At 38.6% G+C, this 26,645-nt stretch overlaps 1 protein-coding gene across 7 annotated transcripts in view; it reads left to right on the top strand.

Annotated features, from left to right (window-relative positions):
- The window catches only part of ANO4 (anoctamin 4), a 244,889-nt gene that overhangs the window by 9,292 nt on the left and 208,952 nt on the right, over positions 1 to 26,645 (top strand). The window contains exons 1-2 of one of the 7 annotated variants that reach the window (XM_040062875.2): positions 23,093 to 23,246; positions 23,378 to 23,555. The exons of 5 other annotated variants lie outside the window; for them this stretch is intronic. The gene's annotated coding sequence lies outside the window, so the exon portion shown is untranslated. Of the gene's footprint in view, positions 1 to 23,092; positions 23,556 to 26,645 lie in introns of those variants that run through there. One more of the 7 variants, XM_040062874.2, reaches the window with a different exon arrangement.

Raw genomic sequence — 26,645 nt, 5'->3', positions numbered from 1 at the left:
CTACAGAGGGAGAGAGAGAAGGTTTTTACCTAAACTGACTGCTTATTTTCAAAGAGAGTAGAGATTTACTAGAGCTTAAGCAGAGGAAAAACTACCAGAACAATATGGGAGAAGAGAGTAAAAAAAAAAATTCACTGTGTTTAGACTAGCATAACAAAAGGCATTTAAAGAAAGAAAAACCAAGAGAGTAGGTTTCTGTTTCAGTTTGCTTAATAGTCTGATGTTTGTAAGGTTTAGGGAAATAGCTGAGTCTGAAGAACAGGCATCTGATCCATCTATTTATCCTGACCGGCAGCTTTCAGAGTCTGAGGAAACTGCTAAGTGACCCTAGAGATGCAACTCCCCATTTTAACTCTTACAGTTTGTGTTCCAGTTGCAAGTCTTAATGTGAAGGGGTCATAAACTGACAAACTCCTGGGGATTCTGTACAAAAGTGAAAGCCACAAGATGGTGCTGACACTCCTTACTGTGGTTGAAGATATTGTGAGAGATTTAGCAGACTATGCAGTGGCATGGGTGTAACCAGACAAAATTCCCACGGAGTTTGGGGTGTGTTAACCTGCAAACAAGAAATAAAGTCAGTGGATAACTTCAGGCTACGGCTTGTGGTTAAGCATTGATTTTTGGTAAGAAGTCTTAAGGCATTCTTATTATATTGAAGAGAAAGAGGGAATGACGAGAATTAGAAAGATGATGGTTATTTCTGAGGTTGTAATCCATTTTTGCTTGGCTTTCAGTTGCAGAGGGATTGATGAAATAATGAAATTTAGAAGTTGAAAGAAAACACATCTTTGTTATCTCTGACTAGGATCATCACTTGAATTTCTGTGCTTTTTAAATGCCAAGGACAAAATCTGCTGTGTCTACAGTGTTGCTGACTGCTTCTGCTTCTCTGCCTGCTTTCTTTTTGTGCTTGCATCAAGAGAGGGACTGTTTTGGAAGATTGGTTTGGTATTCTCTGTACAGCATCTTAAAAGGAGTGAAAGAGAGACAGGTTTCTGCAGTTTAAGCTGTCTAATAGAGAGCTCCTGGTGGGGTTTATACAGAGGAAAAGTTCCTTGGGAACTGTAGTCAGCTGAACCTGAGAAACAATGAAGTCCAGTTGACAACTACATAAACTTATCTCGCTGTCCTGAGAACAGCCTGCCTTCCCTACCATTCTGTCCTGTCTGCCAGCAAAAGCATCGTGTCTCTGCTCATTAATCATTGTGGCCATGAAGAGGGGAGGCTTACCCTTCTCAATTCTTTCATTCAGCCACCAGCAGAATCTTCCACTGTTATGAAAGGCAACAGTTCACTCCTTTTCTCAAAAATGAGGGGAATGAAATTTTTGAAACTTTTTTTATGGAATGCCTTTCTTCCAGTGCTATGTCATCTTTTACTCCTGAAATGCAGTATATGCATTTTTACTCTCACAAAAATGGGCCTAAGTGTGTTTAAACTTAAACCTGAAGTGGCTGAAATTCATACTGTATTCAATAAGTATGATAAATTAGGATCTTAAAAAATATGTCCTTGCTGACAGAGAGCGCCATTAAATCTATACTTCCAAATATCTAGATGTGTGTACTTAATCAGTTTCAAGACTCTGGCTACCAGTAAAATTGCTTCTATGATTCAAAGAAGTGCAATATTGTTTACTCAAAATTCTGGCTGACATTAAGTGCGCAGACCATTCTAAAACACTCATGTTTAAAAGGAAGGAAATAAAAACTGTGAAACTTCTGTACACTTCTGACCTTTTTGTAGGATTAAGTCTGAGAGCTGCTGAACTTCTAGATTCTGATCCAGCAAAGTAATGAAGCGGATGCTTAATGAACTTGAGAATTGTGCCACAGAGATCAATTTATCTGCTTCTCTGATTATTCTTACCACTTGTGAATGAGAAACTAGAATCTGACTAAATACATTGAGCTGGTAGTTCCTGTAAAAATGTATTTGGAAATGCCAGCCAGCACTGATCATGTTGTTGCTTCAAGGTATTTAAGACTGGCAATACTAGCATCCTGTACTGTAGTACCTGTGTGCTTCAAACTTATCTTCAGAGAGCACCTTTAGAGCTGGAAGTGCATTTACTCTCCTGCATTCTCTGTGTGTTAATTCTGAAATTAACTGCAAGGCCTAGCCTTCCTGTTTATCTACAATGTGGAAATTTGCCCTTTTTGCTAATCTGAGGTTGGTACACCTTTGCACAAGTTTAAGCAGGAATCTGATGTTACCTGTTTGCTTGCTGCTGGTGCTTTGTGTGAACTTAAACTCAGGAGGGACTGTAATACACCATCTCATTCTCACATCAACACTTAGCTAACACAGACTTAGATTAATAAGATTTAATTCTTTTTGGTTGCCTTTTTTTTTTTCTTGAATATGTTTCTGCACTATCCATTGAGAACTGTTGGGGTAATAAGAATTATTTTGAATATTATTTTTCATGGAGATTCTTTTTTCTCTGGGCAATTGTTGCAGCAGCCCTCTGGTTACAGGGTAGAAATGAGCAGAGACACAGACTTCTTGTTTATCACAGCATGAAAAGGTTTATTCCTGTTTACAGCCCAGCCATCCTGACTCCAGCTATTCACTGACTCTGGCTATAGCAAGCTCCTACTGTAGCTTTCCCTTGCAGCCTCTGGCTGCTGGTTATTCCCTGCTAAACTCTGACTGTACATATTCGTTTGCAGACTCTGACTGCAGGTTTTACCTAGCTAGACTGTGACTGCAGGTTCCAACAACAGGCTCTAACTGCAGACCCAGACTGACCCCACAGCAATAATTCTCTCTCCCAAAGGCCCTTCTTCTTCATGATTCTCCTTCGCCAGTTAACCCACCCCCTTTTATCACACTTACCTTTATTGGATATAGCTGTGACTCATCAGGGGCAAGGCTGAATTGGGTAATTAACACAGCTGTTACTTACAAGAGGCAAAGTCACCTGTAGACCCTTCCCCTAAAGGCAATATTTTGGTTTTGGAAGCTACTCAATTAATGAAGAAAAGGGTTAGGATGGTGTTTGAATCAGTAATTGAAGAACTGTTTTTTACCTAAGGATGTGTCTTTATACCACTCTTCCAATTGCAGCCTCTAGCCTAGTGCTAGAGGATCTTCAAGGCTTAGTGCAAGAAGGAAATGTTTAATTAGTTCTTTAAATCAAAGAAGGGTTTACTGATGCTGTGTGAAGCAGCAATCTGTTTCATTCTCCTGTCAATGCCATGCCTTTCCCTGTGAACAGTGGACAATATTCCCTATGAACAATATCTTGCATATTTTATAACCAAAGCACTAGTAAAAGATAAGAAAATAATTATTATTTAGTATCCGCTTGTTAACTTTACAGAATCAAAACAGGACTTTGGCAACTTTACTTCCAGAGAAACTAAGGGTCTAACAATAGAATGCTTTCTATTTTGTTTCTCATTAGAAAATACAACACAGTTAAACCTTGAAGTGTTCTATATGTAAGTAACTGATATATCCTTGAGCAGGAGAACTATTAAAAAACCCCAACTTAATAATAAATCCACTTTTGATAGTCATGTTAAAGAGCATGAACCAAAAAAACCCCAAATATCTAATGTATTTTCTTTTTTTTTTAATGATTTTATAATGAGCTATTTCATTTTTCTGTGGATAATGAAGCCTTTATCCTTTAAAAGAGAAAGGACGTGTCAAGAGTTTCAGATGTCAAGTGGGAAGTGCTCATGTGTAGCACAGCAGTACAAGATTGAGGCAGAGAGCAAGAGCTGAATAACTGATATGGAATGAACTATGCACAATAATCTCCAGTAAAGACCTTATTTATTTTTCTCCTCTGTTTTTAAAGCTTGGTTTAAGGTAACAAAGCTTAGTATCCCATCACTTCCCTCATTGAAAGAATCACAGAATATCTAGGTTGGAAGAGACCTTCAAGATCAAGTCCAACCCATGCCCTAACACCTCAACTAGATCATGGCATTGAGTGCCACATCCAATCTCTTTTTAAACATGTCCAGGGATGGTGACTCCACCACCTCCCCGGGCAGATTATTCCAGTACCTTATCACTCTTTCTGTGAAAAACTTTTTCCTAATGTCCAACCGATATTTCCCTTGATGCAGCCTGAGACTGTGTCCTCTCGTTCTGTCAGTCGCTGCCTAGAGAAAGAGACCGATCCCCAGCTATCTACAAGCACCCTTCAGGAAGCTGTAGAGAGTGATAAGGTCACCTCCGAGTCTCCTTTTCTCCAGGCTAAACAACCCCAGCTCCCTCAGCCGTTCCTCACAGCCCTTCACCAGCCTTGTTGCTTTCCTCTGGATGTGCTCAAGCATCTCAACATCCTTCCTAAACTGAGGGGCCCAGAACTGCACACAGCACTCAAGGTGTGGCCTCACCAGTGGGGGAAGAATGACCACCCTGCTCCTGCTGGCCACACCATTCCTGATACAGGCCAGGATGCCATTGGCCCTCTTGGCCACCTGGGCACACTGCTGGCTCATGTTCAGCTGCTGTCACCAGTGCCCCCAGGTCCCTTTCCTCCTGGGCACTGTCCAGCCACACTGTCCCCAGCCTATAACACTGCATGGGATTTTTGTGGCCAAAGTGCAGGACTCAGCACTTGGATTTATTAAACTTCATCTTGTTAGACTCTACCCATCCATCCAAGTGTTCCAGATCTCTCTGCAGAGCCATCCTATATTCCAACAGATTGACACACGCTCCCAGCTTAGTGTCGTCTGCAAATTTACAAATGAAAGATTCAATACCCTCATCCATGCCATCAATAAAAATATTGAACAGAACTGGCCCCAGCACAGACTCCTGAGGGACACCACTGGTGCCTGGCTGCCAGCTGGATGCAGCACCATTCACCACCACTCTCTGGGCTCAGCCATCCAGCCAGTTCCTAACCCAGCAAAGAGTGCTCCTGTCCAAGCCATGGGCTGCCAGCTTATGCAGGAGCATGCTGTGGGAGACAGTGTCAAAGGCCTTGCTGAAGTCCAAATAGACAACATCCACAGCCCTTCCTGCATCCACCAGGCAGGTCAGCTGGTCATGAAAGGAGACCAGGTTGGTCAAACATAACCTACCTTTCCTAATCCTGTGCTGGCTGGGCCTGAGACCCTGGCTTTCCTGCAAATTCTGCTTGATGAGACTCCATATAAACTGTTCCATTATCTTACCAGGTACTGAGGTCAGGCGGAAGAGTAATCAAGTTTGAGAAAAAACCTGGAGTTACCAATTTGAAAAATGCAATCCTGTCTACACTTTCAACTACTATATTTCCTTCTTTTTGCTCATTTTTAACATTCATTTTTACATTTCTTCTTCTTCAGTTCTTCCCCTAATTGTATACCTCTGAAAATCTCTTCCTATTTTCTTTCTCTCTCCTGCCCATCTATTTGTTCTGTGTACACACTGTGAATTTGTTCCCCATTTTCTACCTATTTTATGTTCCTCATTTATAGCATTTCCAGGGAAAAGGAGCTTCCAGCTATGTATATCTGCTTGCCATCAGCCTGCTTCTGCTCAGCTCTGAGGAGGTGATGGCTGGAAGAAGCTCCATGTATGTAGCTTTTCCTCTCACACTGTCTGCGGTTCCCCATGCCTGGATCACAGGCAGGGTGCTTGGTTTTACTTGTGACTTCAGGAAATTGAAAGGTTCCAGCTGAGACCAATAAGCACAAAGAGCCACAGTGTTGCCTGTACCTCTCATTCGGTCAGGATGGACAATGCCCACGGAGGTGGCAGGCTGCTGCTGAGGGCCAAGGGAAGAGTGGATTGACTCACTCCAGAGAGCTGGTGCGTGGCCAGCTTCTAACTGGGAGCCTTTTCCTGTAACAGGTGAGCAGACACATCTGCTGATCTGGTGTCCACTAGATTATTTGCTCCTTAGTGCTTGTGTCTGATTGCTTTCAGTTCTGCCACGGTATTTATGATTAAGCCACTTTTTTTGGTTGAGAAGCCTGAGTAGCATTCGTTGTAAAAGGCAAAAAAACCCTTGGACAGAATTCCTTAGTCTACCAACATGCTTCTAGTTGAATCCTGATTACCAGGCTGCTGGAGCCCCCTTAATCATGAGTTTTATCTTGCAAGTTAGGACTTTGTTTAAACTCTTGGAATTAATGGAAAGACTCCCTTGCACTGCAGAGTAAAGTAATTGAACGTACGAGAAACAAAATTGCTCGTCAAATATCTGACTGCTCTCTCTCTTCTCTGTCTGTGCTTCCTTTTGTCCATTGTTTCCTACCTCATTTTTACCTTCTAACCTGGAAATAAAGCTGCAGTAATCTCCTGAAATGGGTGTTTGACTATCTGTTGCCTGCATAGAAAAAAAAAAAAATGATGTCAAACATCACTCTGGGGTTACAGAAGTAATTGCTTCTTTTCAAATGACGAGTTCTCAAAGTCCAGTAATCTTTTCCACATCAGGACTAAGACCTGCAAACACACCTTATGCAGAAATACCGATCTTCTTTATTATCCTTCTAAGTGCTTCCCCTGGGTGCTCTTTCTCCCTTGCCAAAAATACTGTCATATCTTTGAATACATTCATATCCTTGAAGAACTTCAGCTTTTAAGATGAAAATATTGAAGAGTGAAAAAAAAATAATTGGAGATTAATTTTGTGGGAGAAGGGAGAGTATTTGTGCAGGTCTACGCATAAAGATAAGAACATGCTGTACCTCAGGCTTGCTGAAATCAGGCTTTTATTTCTTTTTTTCCTTAGGTAGATATTACACTATGCTGTTCTGTATATAGTAGGCAAGGGAGAAAGAAACAGAAAAGTGGAGCCATTATCCAACTATTCTGCATGGTCACAAGGGTAGTGTTTGTCAAGTCAAAGCAGAAATCAGATGTCTCTAGGTGATCTTCACGTTAGCAGGTTAAACAAAGCATTATCTCTTGTTATAAGTACAGCTGATTGTTGAGAATCTGTATTAGTAAACATCCAATGTTGCATTGAAATAAAAGGCATCTTTGGCAGAAATTCTAAGCAATGAAGCTGTACCAGTAAAAAATCTTAGCTGTATATTTTACTAGTTTGAGTCATATAATAGTCTTGAACTGAGACCACAGGAGGGTGAGGATGAAATTAAATGAGTCATTGTTAAAAATAGGTTGTGGGATTGAATTAAATGTTGAGTGTGCTGGGCAGCTGAATAGAGGGTGAAATTTGCAGTGAGAAATAAACTGCATCTATACCGTATAAATGTTGACTACTACGTAAAGGCATAGTGATTAGGGACAAGAAAGGGACTGCAGGTGCAAGAAAGGCATCTGACCAGTCTAGTGATTGGCGTTTCCTCCCAGACAGGGAGATAAAGCACAAGGTTTTTTAGTCTTTCTTTATATTAAATACCATGAGTAGTAGCAAGTGGAGAACTGACTGTATAAGCCAAGTGGAAATAGCGAAAGTAAAAGTCAGCTGTTTTGGTGTATATATAGAAAATTATGAGCTCAATTTGATTTTAATGTCTGGTTAGAATGGGGCTTCTCTCATGGCTAAGGGGATGCAGTAGTTCAGTTTACAAGGTGAGCAAAGAAGCGATCTCTTTTAATTATAAAGGTGGCAGAAATTATGGCCTCTGGCTATTACTGGGAATGCAATGCTTCACCCAGTAGACTAGAAGGCTTCTAGCCTGATCCAACATACCACATTTTAGGTTATGTTCCTACACAGTTGAAAGGCGGAGCATGTTGAGCTTGAGCAGTGGCTTACCTGCTTGTCACTGTCATCCATGCAGCTTAAAAAATTTCCTTGATGAACATTTTTGTCAGAGTAGAGTAGCAACTAGTAACTGTGTTGGATAAGAGAGCTTTAGATAAAAAGAATGATGCATTATGTTGGTACTGTGTGGGCATCTAAGTCTTCAGTTTGGTTTAGATAAGGAAAATAATCACATTTCTGTAAGCTTATTTTCTATCCTAATTTTGGGGATGGGTGACATTAAAAAGCAAGTTCTTTTAAAAACTAAAACAAACCAGCAGATGATGTGCTGGTCACCGTGGAAACCAGGCTTTTGATGAAGAGGTTGTATATCTGGTAATACTTTGTACTGAGTTCTGATTACAACAAAAATGTGCATTTTTTAAAAATTCTTTCACATCCTCTTCTGCTCCACATTTTAAATTTTAGAAGATAGAAAGGAAGAAGCTGCAAAATAAGATATTTGCTTTTAAAGTACAGAAAAATACTTATTTCAGCAAATAGGAATCCATTTTGCTGAAGCAAGGTTTTTATGTAAGGCTAGAACATGCAGATGAAAGTGATGGCAAAGGCATTCAAGATTTAGCAACTCTTTGGACATGCATCAAGCTTAAAGGCCAATTGCTTAAATAATATGTAGAAAGAATTGTGAATAAAGCGGTGCCTAAAACTGGACATTTGCAGAAATAATGCCTCTGCATTCATAAACATGTGAACATCCAGCACAGTCTCATGATCTCAGTGAAGTTATTCTTGCACACTGTGGGCTCTTAATCTAGAAACACTATCTTGTATAACTTAGTAATCCTGAATTTTGTGCTATGTTAAAAGTTTTTATTAAAATATTATTAAAATTTTTCAGTTGAGGTTTTTCTGAGTTCAGGTATATGAATCAGGCAGTGAATATTTGAAAGCTGAACCAGAAGAACCTGTTATGACTATAAAAATAGTTTTACACAAAAATCTTGGGATTGACTGATGTGAGCTTCAGTAAAACATCTTCTCAGACGCTTCAGAATAACATCATGTAAGGTCGTCTTCATAGGAGTAGGAAATTCTCATTTAATGGGCTTATGTATATAGGAGAACTGGTCTGGGACTGAGGTAGTTTCAGTGCATATTTTCAGATGCAGACATTATATTGTCCTCATATTCACAAGCAAGTGATGTTCTTGCATCATGAGCACACTGTTCATTCTTATTTTGAGAAACCTAACTGAATACTAAATTAATAGTAAAACCAAGTGTGAAAAAAATACATCTAAATTTTCATACACATAAATGTGACTGTAAATATAAAGAAATATATTTTCTTTAAATATATAAATATAAATATATATATAAATATATATATAAATAAATATATATAAATATAAATATATATCTATAATATATAAAGAAAATATATTTTCTTTAAATAAGGAATTTTTATTATCAACTATTATTCCTTTACCAAAGTTTATTGAAATTATATCTTAGCTATTTATACTATAGTTTAAATACTATGTTTTACTACTTTTGATTTAATATAATGTTTTTTAGTGTATTATTTTCTGGTTGGGTGATAGTATTGCTGATCAGAACTGCACCTACATTCACTACATCTTGTGGACTTTCAAAGCCTCGTCTCCCTTTAGCTGTGGAAAGTACTCCAAGATTTTGCCACATTACTCTTTTAAAGTTGACAGGGTCCATTGGGGTTCTGGAGAATGACTTGCCCCTGTGAACTCTATCTCAAGAGTAATCAAACACGTTTTTATTTTTATCAGTAGAACCTTTTTTCAGTGGAAGACTATAGAACCGTGTTTCCTAATTCTTCAAAATATAGCATATACAGAGGAGAGTTTGGCTCAGAGAAAAAAGCCTCCTTTTTTTTTTTATTTCAGGTATATTGTTTAAAATTTTCATTGGCTACTGAGGAGACTTGACATAGACTCAAGAGGCTTAGTAGAAGTATTTTATTCTTAATATTGTTTTACATTGATATAGGTTTCATTTTGAAGCAACTTAATGCATAACATTTCAAGCATGTCAGTGTCTAGGTATAGTTTGCATACATGGTTAGTTGCAGTTTTGATATTTTGGTACTTCATTTAAAAATATGGTTATTCTTGTTTCAACATTTATATGACAAATAAATATTTGGTTCTGCAGATCCTGTCCATGGCTGTCTTTAAAAAATGAGAAAACTCCTCCAGATCCATACACAATAGTTTGATTTCCAAAAATATTTGTTTTGTTGCATGTAAAACACTGATTTTTATGTTAAATTCATACATTTCTTTCAATCTGTTCCTTGCTCATACAAAGTAAAAAAGCTTCAGCTTAACAAATCTAGAATTTTCTATGATGGTGACAAATATATTAATTTCATAGGCTGGGGTAATTTTCTATATTAATATATCTTTATGCAGAGCACTTCTGGAAAAAGTAAAGTATTAATCAGTATAAATGCATTAGTAAACCAGTCTGAAAATACTAATATCTGATTATTTGCATTTACATTACTTTAAGTTATTTAAATAGTTGTGTTTACTTTTGTAACTGAATTAAAACATATTTTTAAGGTCTAGGCCTTCCAGTCAGTCCTCTGTAAAGGCCCTTCATTTTCCAAGAGGAAAAAGCTAATTAAGCATAGATACTGCTGAGACCATGATGAATGACCCAGCAAAATATTTTAGATAATATGTATTTTTTAGCATACAAGCAATCTTTTTACTTTAGTGGTGCTTTCACGTGCGTTAGGTCTGATATTTAAATGTTTTGATCAATTAAGTCCTGAATGCTCAGGGTGGTTGATGCCACTCCAGTGACAGGATTTGTCTATGCAAATGACCTCAGAGTTCACCTTTGCTATTTATAAGGAAACTTGCCAGCTGGAGCCTTCTGGGAGGTTTTCTTTATAAAAACTGCTTTGGGAGCTGAAGTAATGGAAGAATTTACTCTGCATTGAAATAGAAACAAAGTCCTTCTACCGATTCTACAACTTTCAGCCAAGAGGTTGGACTTAACAGTCTCACGCATTTATTCTTGAGAAACTTTGACATTCTGCAATGCTGCTTCAGAAACACATGTATTTAAAAATCTTCAAGTCTTCTAGTGAGTGACATCCACTTTGAATCTGCAGAAGGTTTTTCCTCTTCATTTTATATTATCACAACTTTCATCTGAGGAACTCTGTAGTTGACTCCACTGTGTGTGAAGGTAGGTATGTTGAGGAAGTTAGTTTCTACTACAAGTACAAATTTCTCTGAACTGGGAGTCAAATAGACACCTGGAAGTTTTCTTTTACAGGCCAGAGACCTCTCCTATGCTTTTTTTCTGCAATGTGGTTTATCCCAGTGGAGGGCTGAAAGCAGACAATGCAAATGGAAGTTTTGTAAGGCAAGCATGCAACAAATATTCCAAATGGTTTGTTATTTATCAAAATGTGAGATGGTCCTGAGGGGACTGAAAAAACCTCAAAAGATACCTAAGCCTGAAGAAATGTATTAGAGAGTATGATGGCTCTCTGTGATCAGAGGGCCTGGAGGGCCATGAGGGACCTCACTCCTGCACTTTCATATTCTAGAGTCTGGGGATGAAACTTGGGAAATGGTAGCTCTGTTTGTTAAGGAACAAGAAGCCAAGAGTGGCTTTTCTGCTTGTTGAAAAGCAGATGGGAACAACAACAGAAGGTCAGGAAGCTGCCAGTAAATGTGGATATGAGAGCTGGGAGGCTCTGCTTGGGCAGGAGATAAATAGTTTGATGCAGCAGCCTCTGGAATGCCCTCAGGGCTCAGCTCTAGGGGAATGCAGCTGCCCCATTTTTTTCCCCCTTACAGCAAAAGAGGTGCTTCAGGAGCTTCAAGTGATAGCTCAGGGAAGGTTCTGTCATCTTATAAAATACGTTTTGGTTCTCTTGTTCTCCTCTGCAACTTTGTCATCAGAAACAAGCTTTTGGCTCTGACAGAATAAAATTGTACTGCTTTCACCTTTTCAATCCTGTTGTTAAAAATTAATTCCAATGAAACTGGCAAACTTAATGTACATTACTCCTCCAATTACAGTCAGTACGTATAGGCAGCAACTTGGGAAGTAAAAAGAACACCTTCTGCCAAGCTGCAAGGACAGTTTAAAGGCTGGTATCATGAGAGGCCAAGTTGCAGGGAAAAATCTTCCTGTCTGGCAGAGATTAGTGTGTCCTAACAACCAGAGGTTGTGGAAAACCAGCTCAATCCTTTCTTGGGTGCCTCATGACATGTTTGAAAAGAGTGGTGTAGAAGCTGTAATAGCTTTGCCTCCACGCTGGTCTATTGAGAGGATTTGAGTTGTGCATTGAGGATTCACTTGTGCTGTTCTGGCACAGCCATTGTGATCTTGTCAGTGAAATTTGTGGTTTGCAGCCCCTTTCCCCTTGGGAGTGTGCTTCTGCCTCAGCAGAGGCAGATCAGCCATGAGGGCAGGCATGGCAGGATGGACTGCGCAGGAGAAGGAGCAGCAGCACTTTTTGAGGTGACCTGAGCCTGGCACTGCGGTGATGAAAGCTGCCTGCTGATCCATGACAGTCTCCTTCAGCTCACTCCCTCACCCGCCCAGACAGAGATGACAAAAGCACACTGTTTGACGCAAGCACATGGAAGGAGCAGAAAGCTCAGCTCAGCCAAAGAACAGAACATGGACTGGGGTCTGCCCGTGGTGGTCTCCCAGTCACCTTCCTCATGGACCTGACTTGATGATAGAGGGTTGTTCTGTTATTGCTTTGGTCAAATCCCTGCTGGGACAAGAAAACTGAGGTGTTTCATCTAGTCAGGAATTTACCACGTGATCTAGTTGTCCAAAGGAAAACCAAGGGTAAATTGAAAGATACAAGGGAGCAAAATCCATCTCACTTCATTGCAGTACACTCTATACTGGCAGCAATCAGGACAGCCTGACCTCTGCATTGTCCTGGGGGCACAGGAAATCATAAATGTAAGTTGTTTCTCTGACTTGAACTTTACACTGAGTTTTACTCCCTGTAAACTTTTTTTTTTTTTTTTTTTTTTTTCCCTGTGTCTATGGCTATGAGATCAATGTTCTGCTGCATTATGGAAATTTAACAAAATCTTCCTTTCTGAGCCCCAGGCAACAAAGAGATAGAAGTGTGAGGAAGGTGGGTGAAAGGAAAGAAAAAGAGGTTTATAGCAAAAGTTGATGTTAATAATTTGTTTTCTTTTATTTGTTTGCTTTATTTTCTGCATGTCAAAGATTATTTCAGCCCATTGTTCAGTCGCATTTGGTGTTCCATATGTGTAGATGAAAAATGATCTCTTTTCTGGCTTGTCATTACTTCTTGGTCTACAGCTGCTTGTGGTGATCATATTTTCTTAAGTCACTTTCTTCCTGATGGTCTTTGTTTAGTGTGGAAATGGTGATTAATCTGAATAACCAAACCATTACTTTTTTCAGGGCCACAATAGCACTCAAATTCCAGCTCCTACATATCAAAATGAGGGGGAAACAAAGCAACATTTGAAAACTGCTGTTCTGAATCTGTGGTTCTAGGAAGCATGGAGCATGTCAAAAAGTCAATATGGAGAATTTCTTGGTTTTAAAGAACCTTTCTCAGGCTACAACAGGAAAAGAGAACCAGAGCATGGCTACACAGAAAACCTACTCCCGCTTTCAGGAATGTCTTCAAATAGTGTCTTACTTCAGATAGTAATATTTAAGTTAAAGAAACCATAATAATAAATGGAAGCTAATACTTCCATGTGTGCACTGGTCATTCATCATTCTTCAGTGGTATTGGGAAGGCTGAAGGTGTATCACAATAAGCAAGTAGTGTTTGTTTGTATTTTGGTTTGTATTTATTTGGTTTGTATTGGTTTGTTTGAATTAGGCACCTCTCTTGCCTAATTACCTCCTGTACTTTGCACAGGACATTCCCCCTCAGCGTGCAAGGGGAGCTGCAGATGGAGTGTTGTGATGTATCATTAGTGCCAGCTGGACACTGCTGCTTGTATGATGCTTTAACAGCAGAGTAATCAGCACCTAAGTCAGCAATCTTTCCATCCAGTCTTAGTTTCATGTCATAGCAGCAGTTATCAAATCTTGAAGTTACACAACAGCTTTTCCCACCAGGGACATTCAAGTCCCGTGAAAATTCTTTCTTTGCATGTAATTTATGGGGCTCTCAGGAAAGTTTTGCTTAAGACCTAAAGCAATGTTAGCTCCAGATGTCAATATCAATTCTCTGTAGGCCCTTACAGGAACAGCTTCGTTGGGTTACATGTGGATTATCTTCATGACTCTTTCTGTTGATCTGTGTAGGGGTTGGTGCTTTTTCTGTCTTCCAGGGCTGGCACATCAATGTGTAGGTGTCTTCCATTTGCCAAAAAGCGCTTCTTCCTTTTCTTCACTACAAAGGAGAAAGCACTTCAGAGTGCGTGAAATAGTTTTTAATTAAATATAACAGCAGTTACAATGAAAATAATAAGAAAATAGTAAATTATAAGTTCTCCACTTGTTTTGTCTCTCTCTGTCTGAGGCCTCCAGCTCTGTTTTTGCCTTGGCTAGCTTGAGAGACAAACCGCAGTTGGAAGGATTTTTCCTCAGGGCTCCAAAGATCCCTGAGCGGCTGTGAACCTTTTCCTTTAGAGAGAGCAGGAACCTGCTGATGGCAAAAGGAAGGGTCTCTGCACTTGATCTGGGGAGAAATCAGGGCTTTATTCAGTCTTTCTCCTTTGGTCCTGCCCCTGCAGGGTCAGGAGCCCTGTCCCCGTCCCGAGCCAAGAGACCAGATGCATGTGATTTCCTGGCTTTTATCCAGGGGGAAGGGGCTAAACGTGGGGACAAGCCACTACCCAATCTGGGGTAAGGCAGGAGTGGAACAGAGTTGGATTTTATTCCAGTGTGGGAGAATGGGAGGGGAAAAATGAGCAGGGGCAAACTGGCTGATACATTTTCCAGGGGAACAGGGGAGTACAGAAGAAACCATTATAGAATATTATATAGAATATAAACCCAATATAGAAATGAAATACAATATAAACCCAAATAATACACAACAACATCCACTAGAAGTGGTTTGGATGTGTGTGTGTATGCAGAGGGGAAATGGGAACTAAAATAGTGAATACAGATGAAATCTAGTGAATGAACTTATTTTAGCAGATTTGTTGCAATGTCAGTGCCTTTTTGCTTGTCATGCTTTCAGAATGGGGTGTTCAATTTGGGAAATACAGATATTTCCCAATTTTTTTGTATTTCTGGTACTTTTTTCCCCCTAGATTAAAATTTACACACATGATAGATCTCCCAAAACTTGCTAGACTAGTCCTGTGTGTCTAAGCAGCAGATTTGTGGTTATGTGCAGGAACTATTGTACTGAACCTTTGGCTTCTAGGTGTCCTGAGGTTACTAATTCCCCACTGAGCTTCCAGTATAGGCATTGAAGCTGGATGGCAGAGCACAGTATTACACTACAAACATGCTTTTACAATGTCTCTCTTACAAAATATACTTTGAAAATTTGACAAATAGTTTTGAAATTCAATTTTTTTTCAATTTTTTTTCACATTAAAAAAAAAAGGAAATGCATTAAAATTAACAGGGAAGGGAGGAAATCAATACAAAGGTTTCATAAGGCAAGAACTAAATAAAGCATTTCTGTCTACTTCAGTCAAAATAGCTTACATTGTCCCATAAAGATTCTTCACTTAACTAAGCCAGAAGAACCTGTAAAAATACTGCAGAAAACCTTTGTCTTTTTTCTTCACTATAACTCTTCAGTTTACCTGTCAAGCTCAAGAAACTATTGTGCTGACATTTTTAGGCTCTTTCTACACTGGAGAATCAACAGTGGTCTAAAAATACGGCGCATTTTAGTTCACAGGTTTTATGTATTACCATAGCATAGACAGAGATAGCAATCAGTAAAATACTGAGTTTGTCACAAATAGATACTAATTTTATTGCATTTTGTCCATTGCATTAGGTCCTAAGTGCCATGTGATAAGATTTATTTCTTAGTGAGAACTCAGTTATTTTGAGCTCATTTTATAAGGCATTTTACAAGGGAACGCAAGCTGTTATTAAAAGGTTGCTTTGAATTACTGTTGTCAGTGGCTGGCAGTATTCATGAATGCATCCTGAAGAGATGCATTTACAAGTATAGTTTCAATTATATACACTACTTAAGGATATCTATTTTCATTTCCTCTTGCTTTTGGTATTATAGAGTTCCAAAAGGATTTTTAACGGTGACATTTCTAGAATTTCTTTTTCCTACTTTAAAAACCCACGGACACCTGGAAAGCTCAAATAAATAATACATTTTGTGGTTATTTTATTTCTGTTCCATACCCAACATTGTAATTGTTGAATGCCTGTAAATGGTCTGTGCTTCTGAATGAGCTGAAATACTGAACCAGCTAATTAGGTAGTAAGTTAATCTAAAAAATAACTTCACTTTCTGAAAGAACACTTAATAATCCCATTACCATTTCTAAGATGCACTTAAAATATTACTATAGAAGAAAATCTCCTTTAAACTTCAATAAAGGACTAAGATATGGGGAGCTCACCCCAGCCTCGGTAGGTGTGGTGATATTTAAAATGTCATCAGCAAATGGAGTCACTTTTCAGAGTCTGATCAGCCAACTTTGGAAACTTCTCAATATGAGATCTTTTATGTAGGTCCTTGCTGGGAGAAAGAACCCAGTATAAAAGTCTCTTTTTTTCTTGACTCTACCTGAAATACCTGTTTAAGCAATTCAGGCTCTTTGATCATGATGTGCGTAAGCGTGTGTATGTCCATCAGTGGATATTATCATTTAGTGATTATCACTTAACAGTTTTGCTGCTGTTTGTTTCTATGAGATATTTCCACGGTTGATGGTTCTTGAAGTTTGGTGCGGTGTTTTAGGGTTCTAGAGAAATTTAGGTTAGACAGCATCTTGAAATTATCTTGTCCAGTTCTCACATCAGAAACAGGAACAGCTTACATCAGTTTAGATTTTTTTTTTTTTTTTGAAAGAGATTCATTCTTACTCTTTAATAAAGGAATGGTAAACCTCAAATCAGAATTTAATAAAACATTTTATCTCTTCACAGAGATCATGCATTTTTAATTATTACATTTTATTTTAAATTATTCTTTATTTAAGACTCTTAAAGGTCAGCAGTGAACATGTCAAGTGTTTAAATGCTCAGCAACACTCTCTACTAATGTAAGCTCTCAAACGTTTGTCACATGTGAATCTATCATGTCAGGGTGTCTGACCCTAAAGGTCCTTCAAATCTCAGTTGCCTATTCATGGCATCTAACACTTTCCCCCATAATGTTTGGGGGGAGGGGGTGTTTTGTTTTTGTTTTTTTTTAATGCTTCAGCATTAACTTCAGGTCATGTTTTACTTCCATGAGGTGGAAGGATTACTGTATGGTCATCTGCAATTTGACTAAAGGTCTGACACATCTCTAAGACACCTGCTTTAAGAGAGGGCTGGAAAGCTCTCATAAGTGTCTGGGGGCCTGTCTGTTCCTGGAAGGTGGCCCCCTGCTTTCTAGATGTCATCTTTCCCCTTATTCCTCTCAGGACCTCAGTATTGCAGCCTCTCCATCCTGTGTGACCTGATGTAACCTCCCTGTCTCCTTGCAGGTTAAAAAAGTTCTACCAATTCCAGTCTGAAAGGGATCTGCATGATCCATATGTGAAGATATATCTATATATATATATATATAGATAGATATATATATATATAGATAAAATTTGATTTGTTAAAGGCTTGTTGTTATTTCTGAATCTCCACCACCATTTTATCTCACTATCTTCTACTGCTGGTAGTTTAGTGCTTAAAAACTTTCACAGAGGTAGTTTTCTTTGGGCTATCTTAAAACTTGTTTTGCTTTTATTAGTTCAATTTACTTAGTTAAGGAAATAGATAGAAATAATTGGAATATTCTGTACCATTAAATTACAATCTGTTAAGAGTGCTTTAACTGCTTCATATGTCATGATACTTGTTTCTTGTTGCGGTACATGATACAAAATGGAGTTAATATGGTGTTATGTAGCTGTAGCATAACCGATTTTTTTAAAGTTTTAAAATATTCAATCATTGAATATTAAATATTTTTCCCTTTTTTGAAAAACAGCTTTAAATCAAAACTTCCATTTGTTGGTCTATGTATGTTTACAGGTTATACATACAAGCTTGGGCTTCAGACAGCAATTGATTTTTTAGAGTCTCCTTGAAGCTGCTTTAACAAAACCTGTTCTTTATGCTTTAAGAAATACTACCTGTCTATAATTCTCTTACTTGACTTATGGAAAGCCTTAATGTGAGGTTCTGAGTTGAACACAAATGATACTGTAGATATTGGAACTGCTAATGTTGTTCTTGATATGAGTTGTCCCTCAAGCTACCTCTGTATGGCACTGATTTCACTATTCCTTTAGGAAGGAGGTGAGAAGGTGGGGAGAACATTCTCCTTGTCTATTTGTGTCTAAATTGTAGAATTTTGAGGTATTTTTATGTGAATCTTTTTGTTTTCTTTTTTGTTGTTGTTGATGTTTGTTTCTTTGGTTGTTTGACAAATGTGGGTACATAAGCCACATGTGGATACATGGATAACCACAGTGAAGCTATTTCTCTTATATAAGACATCCAGGAATATTTTCCATAAGTGACAAAAATCCCTAAATAGCATCTTGTTACTATTGCCTAGATACATTCCTTTTAGATAAAGTCTCTGGAATGCAGACAGGGCCATAACTGATTTTTTTTATTATTATTATTATTTTATTTTATTTTATTTTATTTTATTTTATTTTATTTTATTTTATTTTATTTTATTTTATTTTAAGATGCCTAAGAGACATGGGTTTACGGTGGGGGAAGATTGAGGCTTTGGGAGCTTCTTATGAACAGTTTTTCTGCCAGGGGGTTTAGCTTTATAAGCTAATTTGTTGTTCGCTTTTTTTGTTTTTTTTTTAATTGTAACAGAAAAGGTCTTAGAAGCTCTTTTACCAGAATGAAAGATGCCTCAGTGAGCAGCAGCCATTTCTCTTCAAGCAGTCTTGTCAGTTCTGTACTGCTTCCCACCTGCATTAGATTTAAACTTATGCTGCAGAAATGAAGTCTCTCTAGATGATTACTTATTCTCTTTTCCTCTATCTCGATATTTTTAGTACTTCAGATATGGCTGTATGGATTTTTTTTTAATTAATGGTCATTTTGATTTTGTTTAGCTGACATCTTTTTCTTGAAGTCCATCATGCTTTTTAGCTTCTTTTCCATGCATGTGTTGCTCAGAACCTCCCTTATGCAATTTCAAATGATGCAGCAGCAATATGAGCAAAAGCTTGTGAGCCATGCACTTTTCATGAAAAACAGGTTGATAAAGTTTCTGCTTGAACTGACATTGATTATTCCTGTTTCATGGCTAAGAGATTTGAAAAATGAAGTTACTTTTTTATAATTATGAATTTTTATTATCTGGAAGTCATTTAAGAACATCTTACATTTTCCAAGGAAATGTGTATTGGAATATGTAACCTAAAAATGTGTATTCTATTTCAACTCTTGTAAGCTGTTTTTTGGAAGATGTGTTATCCTCCTTACTCCATGAAGGAAGGAGGAGGATGACTTCTGATAATGGCCCATGTTATAAATAAAATCGACCAAATTCAAAGTATCAAATTTAGAATTTTATTTTGAGACAAAATATCAGTCTCGGAAAGCCACAATTTAAAAGGACAGCGCCGAGCCCGGGATCGGTGCCGGGTGAACACGGATAACAAGCTCTGCCAGCCTGGTATCCCCCCCAAGTTCACAATTTTTGGTCTCCGGCCGTCCCTTTTTATACACAAGATCGCGGAGTGAAGTCCGAAATTCTGACGTTATCCTCTCCGAGGCGTCTTCATTAATTATTCAAGTCCCGGTATCGGAGGTCTGAATAGACCGGTAGGGTGGAACAATGCTGTTGATGACCGGGCCCGGGTGTGTCGTGTATATGTTAATTTCGGCGGAGACGAGTAGAGATATCCATCTGAAGTGATTATCTTGGTCTCCGGACTTGTATCTTCTTCTTCCGTGGTTCTTTGTTTCCTTTCAGGGATTCCCGGCAGCAATAGTTTCAAGGCCCCCTCTCTGGTAATTCCAATCATACTTTCCTCGTGTCCCTCCTGTGCTTCCCAAGCCAGGAAATTTTCTAATTTTTAGTTTCTACATTTTACCTTCACTTATGTACATTTGAGCACATTTCTAACATTCATATTTTATACAGTTCAACATTTACCTTTTATAATTTGATAACACGAATTAACTTTAGCACATTTATCACAGCCCATCCATTAAAACCAGGTGGGACAGTGTTTCTTATCTCTTTCACCACCCCTCCATCCTCCAGGGGGACATCTTCTGATAATGGCCCATTAGGGCCCAGCAATGACATGACACATTCCATCATCCCACTGTGAGATGCTCCACAGAGTGGGGGAGGAGCCATGGACCCATGTCACCACCACTGGACTTTCTACAGGACCATCTCTACTTCACAGAACCACATCTGTTACTCCAGGAGGACTTATTTGGACTGCTTCCAACACCCTGACTCTGTCAGGGTTTTTTTCCAGGTTCTTTGTTTGCTTCCTTGCTTGTATTTTTGTACTACTACTTTTGTATTTATTTATTTATTTATTTATTTATTTATTTATTAATATTCCTAGTAAAGAACTGTTACTCCTATTCCCATATCTTTGCCTGAGAGCCCCTAATTGCAAAATTATAATAATTTAGAGGGAAGGTGGTTTACATTCCCCATTCCAAGGGAGGCTCTAATTTTCCCTGGAAGACAACTGACTTTCAAAACCAAGACAAAATGACATTTTGAAGAATGAAGTCTTAACAACAAAATTATATTAATTTCATAACTGTAGGATAAAAATGATAAAATAGAAAAAATATTTGCTGTATTGACAGCCATGAATATTAATGCAGGTTACATTCAGTAGAAAATAAGTAAAGTTTCTCTTATAACAGGAAATAACAGTATGTTAGGAATTGATTTTTTACTCAACATGTGTTGATCTGTTAGAGTTCTGATGTAGAAAAGCAGAATTTTCCATGACAATTTTAAAAGCAGAAATATTCAGTAAATATTTCTGTTCTGTATTTAAGGGAAAAACTGGTATCATAACCTGAAATACTTCATTCTAATACTCACTCAAAGTTTCTGATTAGAAACCACCAATTATTTTAGAATAAGTAGAAAGAGAACTTCTTTTATTCTCCTTAAAAGAATTGTTTAAATTCCTAATTGAGCTAAAAAAAAAAGTCCTGAAAAATTGCAAAGGAGACATGTGACAAAGGAAAAGATCAGAAAATATCTGATTTTTAAAAACATCATTTACCAATATGACAACTAAGCAGGGATTTTTGCCAGTTCTCAATAGATCAATGTAGAGGTTAAAAACCTCATAACTGAAAGCACTTCAATTTAATGCATAATAAAAATAGAAAAATTAGAAAGTTGAAGGTTGTTCAAGTTGAGCAGTATCAAGTGCTGATTTTCCTAAGTCACTTTTGGGCAAGATAAAGTTAGCAGAAAGATAACGTTGTTGCTCTCATCTCTGTCCTCAATACCAGGCACAGGAACTGGGCTTGGGAACACTCACAGGTGTCAAGAAGTAATCTTTCTGCTAGCATTGCAGTCTGTTTTGAAAGCTTACTGAAGAATTTAAATGTATTTTCTTCTGCTGCTTCATTCTTTTCTCGTGTTCACTCCTATATTTGCTATATTTTAAATTTTGGTTATCTATGTATGTGTTACTATCTGTATAAATCTTAAGTGCATTATTTGCAAATGGTAATTGCCCTCCTTTGTCATTTAGTCTTTTGATCTGCCTTCACCTGTGTCTACTCCCTCATGAGCAGTTCTCATGGTTTTTTGAACTAATTGTGTTTATGAATAGCATGAATGTTCTGTGACGGTATGAAATCAGCTAATTAAAACCTAAATAAAGTGTAAGAAAGTAATGGGCCTTCAGTGTCCTGTCATCTGAGGGGAAAATAGTTTTATTAAAAAAAGCAAAAACCAAAACAAAAGAAATACAGAAAGGTGATATCTTCTTACCAATATGGGATGACAGCCTAGTATTAGGCTGTTGTTGCTACTGGAATTTGTATGTTTTTGCACTATATTTACACTTTCAAGCATTTTGCAACAAGATTAGTTGTATTAAATTGGCCTATAGATTTTTAGTCTGTGCTTCAAGATGTAAAAGCTGTGATTTACTATTTTTTTTAAATGTTGTTGTTAGGCCTCCTCTTTCCCTGACAGGCTTATGTTGTTTTACCTGGTGTGATCTACAAGTACTTGATATTGATGAAGTAATATGGGTACCACTGCTGGGAATGCTTTGATGTCTGTTTTCCCCATGCTTTACATGGCCTTTTCATCTTCTGAAATGTGAATATCAGATGTATAATATTCATGATTTCTTTGTGATACAGCAAAAATTCAGGACTGACTGCTCTAAAAATGTTTTGGAAAGGTAAGCATCTAACTTTTTCTACTGGCACAGTGTTGGCTTAAGTAAACACAAATTTCCATACTGTAATTAGGTTTCTTACACTATGGACTGCAATGTGAGTAGGATCAGAATAATTTCTCTCCACACAGTCAAATGCAGCCATTTGTACCTTAGAATCAGGAATATCCTGTGAAAGTTACAGTGCTTGGCAGCTTTAAATCTGACTGCATTACTTTACTGTGTGACTTGGTTCAATCACTTAAATACCGTAGGAAATTTTCTCTCCAGATCCTGGATATCCTAATAGAAAATTAAGTAGAGGTGGGGTTTTTTTGTTTGTTTGGGTTTTGTTTGGTGTCAAATAGTATGGTAGAAAGCAGCACAACATTTAATCCAGTTGTCATCTTGGCAGGTGCCGGGAGAGGAACTTTGGTAGTGTGTTTTCTGTGGATTTGATGCTGCCCGGGGTCTGTGATGTCATGTCAAAGCCACCACTGACTCTACAAGGCCATTCACAGCAATGGGATCCCCGCTGTAAAATCTCTTGCAGACTTCTTTTTTTCTTTAAAAAGATACCTTTGAAGAGGAAGCAATGACCAATGTGTGTTTTATATAGGGAAGATACCAGATAATAAAATTACAAGGTAAATGACACTGATACTCAAACCTCCAAACTTTTCCAGCCTCTGTGCGGCTGCAGAGAGGTAGCCAACATCCTGTCAGAACAGCAACCAGAGAAGCCTGGGGCTTTCCGAGCGCGGCTGCTTGGAGGAGCAGGCACAGTGCGGGGAGGCAGTTTGCTTGCCTGTGGATGCAGAGATCCTTGCTGGCGCTGCGAGGCAGAGAAGCCCCTCAGGGATCCCGTGCAAGGCAGGACCACGCTGGCCGCGGTCGCTTCGGGCTGCCCTGCCTCGGACAGCCGCCTGGCTGCCCCGCCTCGGGTCCGCCGATTGGGTGCTCCCAGCGACTGGTTACAAACGCTGATGCCGCTTCTGCGATCCTTTCCACTTGGAGGAGAAATCTCCTATCCCCACCCCCAAGCCCACCTCTAGATATAAGTAATGGTGAGAAAAGGAAGATGAAAACAGTGCGGTGTGGGTGACTGGAAATCCAGCAGTCTGGCTTAGCTGCAGTGTTATGTAGGGGCTTTTTTCAGACGTCTTACCTTTGGTTTTTCGGCACCAATTGCTTGCAGGTTTTTGAAGGCTGTGAAAGGACTTACCGTTCGAGTGTTAGTGTTTCCTGTGTATCATCGTATTACCTTGCTTTTTCCCTGGACAGCTGAGTTCAAAGCTTCATGTGGAAATATTTCTATTGAAGAGAGATTAAAAGGATCCTTAATCTGATTCTCTTTGGATCTTTCTATTTTTATGGTAAGTGCCAGCATATATTGGCTGAGCGTAGCTTCTTTGCTGCAGTGCTTGTGCTCTCTCCCTCTTTCCCTCTCCCTCCCCCTTCCCCATCTGTTTTTCTCCCCCTGTAGTCTCAGATAAGCCTCGTGACCTTCACTTACTATCTCGTCATAATTTTCAGCATCTTCATAGCAGACACTGGCTAAGTAAAATACAAGTTTTCTCTTTATTTTGCTCTTTCCCTCCTCTGATCTGGAGCTCTGAAGTATTGACTGCAAGCTGAGTACTGCCTCTTTGTCCTTGAAACGGGAGGCTTGAGCATTGCTCCTGATTGCCTGTGGCAGCAACGGGATACAGTTCTGGAGAACTGGAATAGAGATTAGGTAAAGGTGACTGACTCATTTCTCTAGGTCTGTACCCTTGCACTGAGGGCACAGACATCCTCTCCTTGATTAGCCACCTGGAAAACTCTGAAGCCCCTCAGTGTTCAAGTGTGAGCACACATGTGGTTTGAACTGGTATTTGCTGTCGTTGGCATGGGGCAGATGGGCTCCTTCAGTATTTTCAGTATAAGCCTATGTCATCAGGTGTCTTTAAGCTGGACCTTTTGCATCTTCAAGTGCAGACTAGCTGGGACAAGAAGCTACAGAATAGGCAACCTAATAACCCTCATCCCTATCTAGTCCTTACAGTTGCAAATTCTTAGCCCTTTGAAGTGCTTTTACATCTCTGAAAAAAAAAAAAAAAAAAAAAAAAAGTGCTTTTAAATGTCTGAAAATCTGTTCTGGCTGCTCTAAGCTATTTTAACAACTCTGATTTTATAAATAGGAAAGGTTGTTATTTAGACCACAGTAAACTGTGCTCTTAGTTTTGGGGATTTTGTTGTTGTTGTTGGGTTGTTTTGTTTATCTTTTCTAGTTTGTTGCATGAGATTTAAAGTAAAGCAAATATACAGTTTCTAGTAGATAGATATTTTCCTTAGCTTTTGGTATGAGAGAACTACAAAAGTACTTATTTTAACTTAAATGTGTTTCATGCTGTGGATTCATTATGTGGATTGACTATGCAAAGCCCTTACAAGCTGCAAGAATAATAAAGACTGCTTGGTCTTCAAAGGTCCACTGAAGGCATATATATAACACTGGCTCAAACTTATCACACGGTGGTCTGACTTCAAGCAGAGCAACGAGGAAATGTGTTCTTATACCTTTGTTTTACTGAGGTAGGATAAGAATAAACCTTTTATTCTGTCTCTGCATTGCCTTTTCTGGGTTTAACAAGAGATTTGCTGGTGTCTGGACACTTTTTTCTTTGTTTAATGTGGCTTACATTGTGACTTAATAAAACAATTTTGTTCCTGATTCATCCTGTTATTCAGAGTTTTGCTTCACATGAGCTGACTAGTAGAACAGAGTTTGTGTACCTCCTTTTCCCTCCTTAATGAGTAAAAACTTTAGAACACTGCTGTTATTTTCAATACCCTTGATTTCTTTTCTGTACTTGGATGTAATGTCCCGTTGTATTGACAGGCATGTATATGTGTGGTGGGGGAGGGGGAAGCCCGGGTTAGACAAGAGGGGAGGAGGCTTACCCAGATCTGTAGGTAGAGGACTTCATGGTGCAGTGAGGTACCTGCTGCATTGCCCTCGGAGCAGGCAGTAATGGCCAGCACGTAGCCCAGATTTCAGCGGTCCGAGGCATTTCCCCCATCAGATCTTATGTTTTGGCATCATGTAGAATCCACTGGTGCAGCTGATGCTGAGCCTGGTTTCCCTCCTCACTGATGCAGTGAGGGCACACTGCAAACTTCCTACTCTGGTAGGGAACAGGCAAGTTTTGGCAATTGTGCAGCTCAAGGCAATTGTGCAGCCTAATAACATTTACCTCTAGTGCAGCCTTCCCCACTCTCTATTACAGAAAGGCTTTGGCACTATGACTGGTCTATGTGTTACTTAACTCTTTTATTTTAGTAATGAAGGTGCCTGAGTTTGTTCTCTTCCAGTTTCAGAGTGCTGCTACAATGACAGCAGCAAAGAAACTTTTTGCTGTGGAAGATATGCAAGGCTCCTGGTAACACTGGTGTGTTAAGCAGTCCTGAGTCCCTGCAGAACCTGCAGGTTGTGAAATTGCCTTGGAGGAATTAGCTTTAGGCTTTTCTTGATTAAATGTAAAGAGTAATAGTGTGCATGCATTTGAACTTGGATATTTTTACCATTTTTCCCATATAAAATTATTTTAAACTTAAAAAACAAGAGGTTTTACAAAAAGACATGCACCACATAAAATATCCTGCAGACCTCACGGTTAATTACAGAACTGCATGCTATTATTTAAATAGTGTTGTAAATTCAGATATTCTGTGCCCTAAAAGATAACAATTAATCAGAATTATGGTTGTCACTCAAAAATTACTAATGTTTATGTAAAATTATCTTGTAAAAGCTAATTTTGAACATAAGTGCATAATCATATCTCTCTTTTCCAATAAAAGTTTAAAAGCTAAAGTGCATAATGTAATGTGCTTTTTTCAATAACCTTGAGGCAAAAGGAAGAGAGGAAAATTATCCTGAAGTATTTTCTCCAGTTAAAACTATATGAGCATGCAATGGGATGTTTGTATTTGGAACCTAACATCTGTGTACTGCAACAGAGAAGCCTATGCATCTAAAATCCTTGCCAGCACATGTTGTTGTGGACTAAAGGCTTGAAAAATAGAGATGCAATCCTCTATAACAGTCTTGAGTGGTATAGAGAAGAGTGAAATTCCCCAGATTTCATGAAATTCAAGTAGGTAGATGTCCTGTTCATTTCTTGGGAATACTATTAATGCTCTAATAGAGAATGCATGCATAATACTTCCTTGTTTCACAGCACAGTGTCATGTTAATTCCTTTGCAGAGTGGCTGAAGACTGCGTAGAAAACAACTGCAGGGAAAAAAAAAAAAAAAAAAAGCTCTGTTCCTTAGCCAGCCAAAATCACCCAATGGTCTGATGAAGTCATTGCATTTTTTTTCCATGTGTATGATCAATACGCAATCTTCACTCCACTTGTCTGTAGAAGCAAATTTTTAAAAGATTTTTACTCCACAAATATTCAAAAGTATACATTCA

The sequence above is a fragment of the Hirundo rustica genome, chromosome 4 (genome assembly GCF_015227805.2).
Source record: "Hirundo rustica isolate bHirRus1 chromosome 4, bHirRus1.pri.v3, whole genome shotgun sequence".
Lineage (NCBI taxonomy): Eukaryota > Metazoa > Chordata > Aves > Passeriformes > Hirundinidae > Hirundo > Hirundo rustica.
Note: the sequence above shows the minus strand (reverse complement) of the source record. Positions and strands in the feature narration are given on the sequence as shown.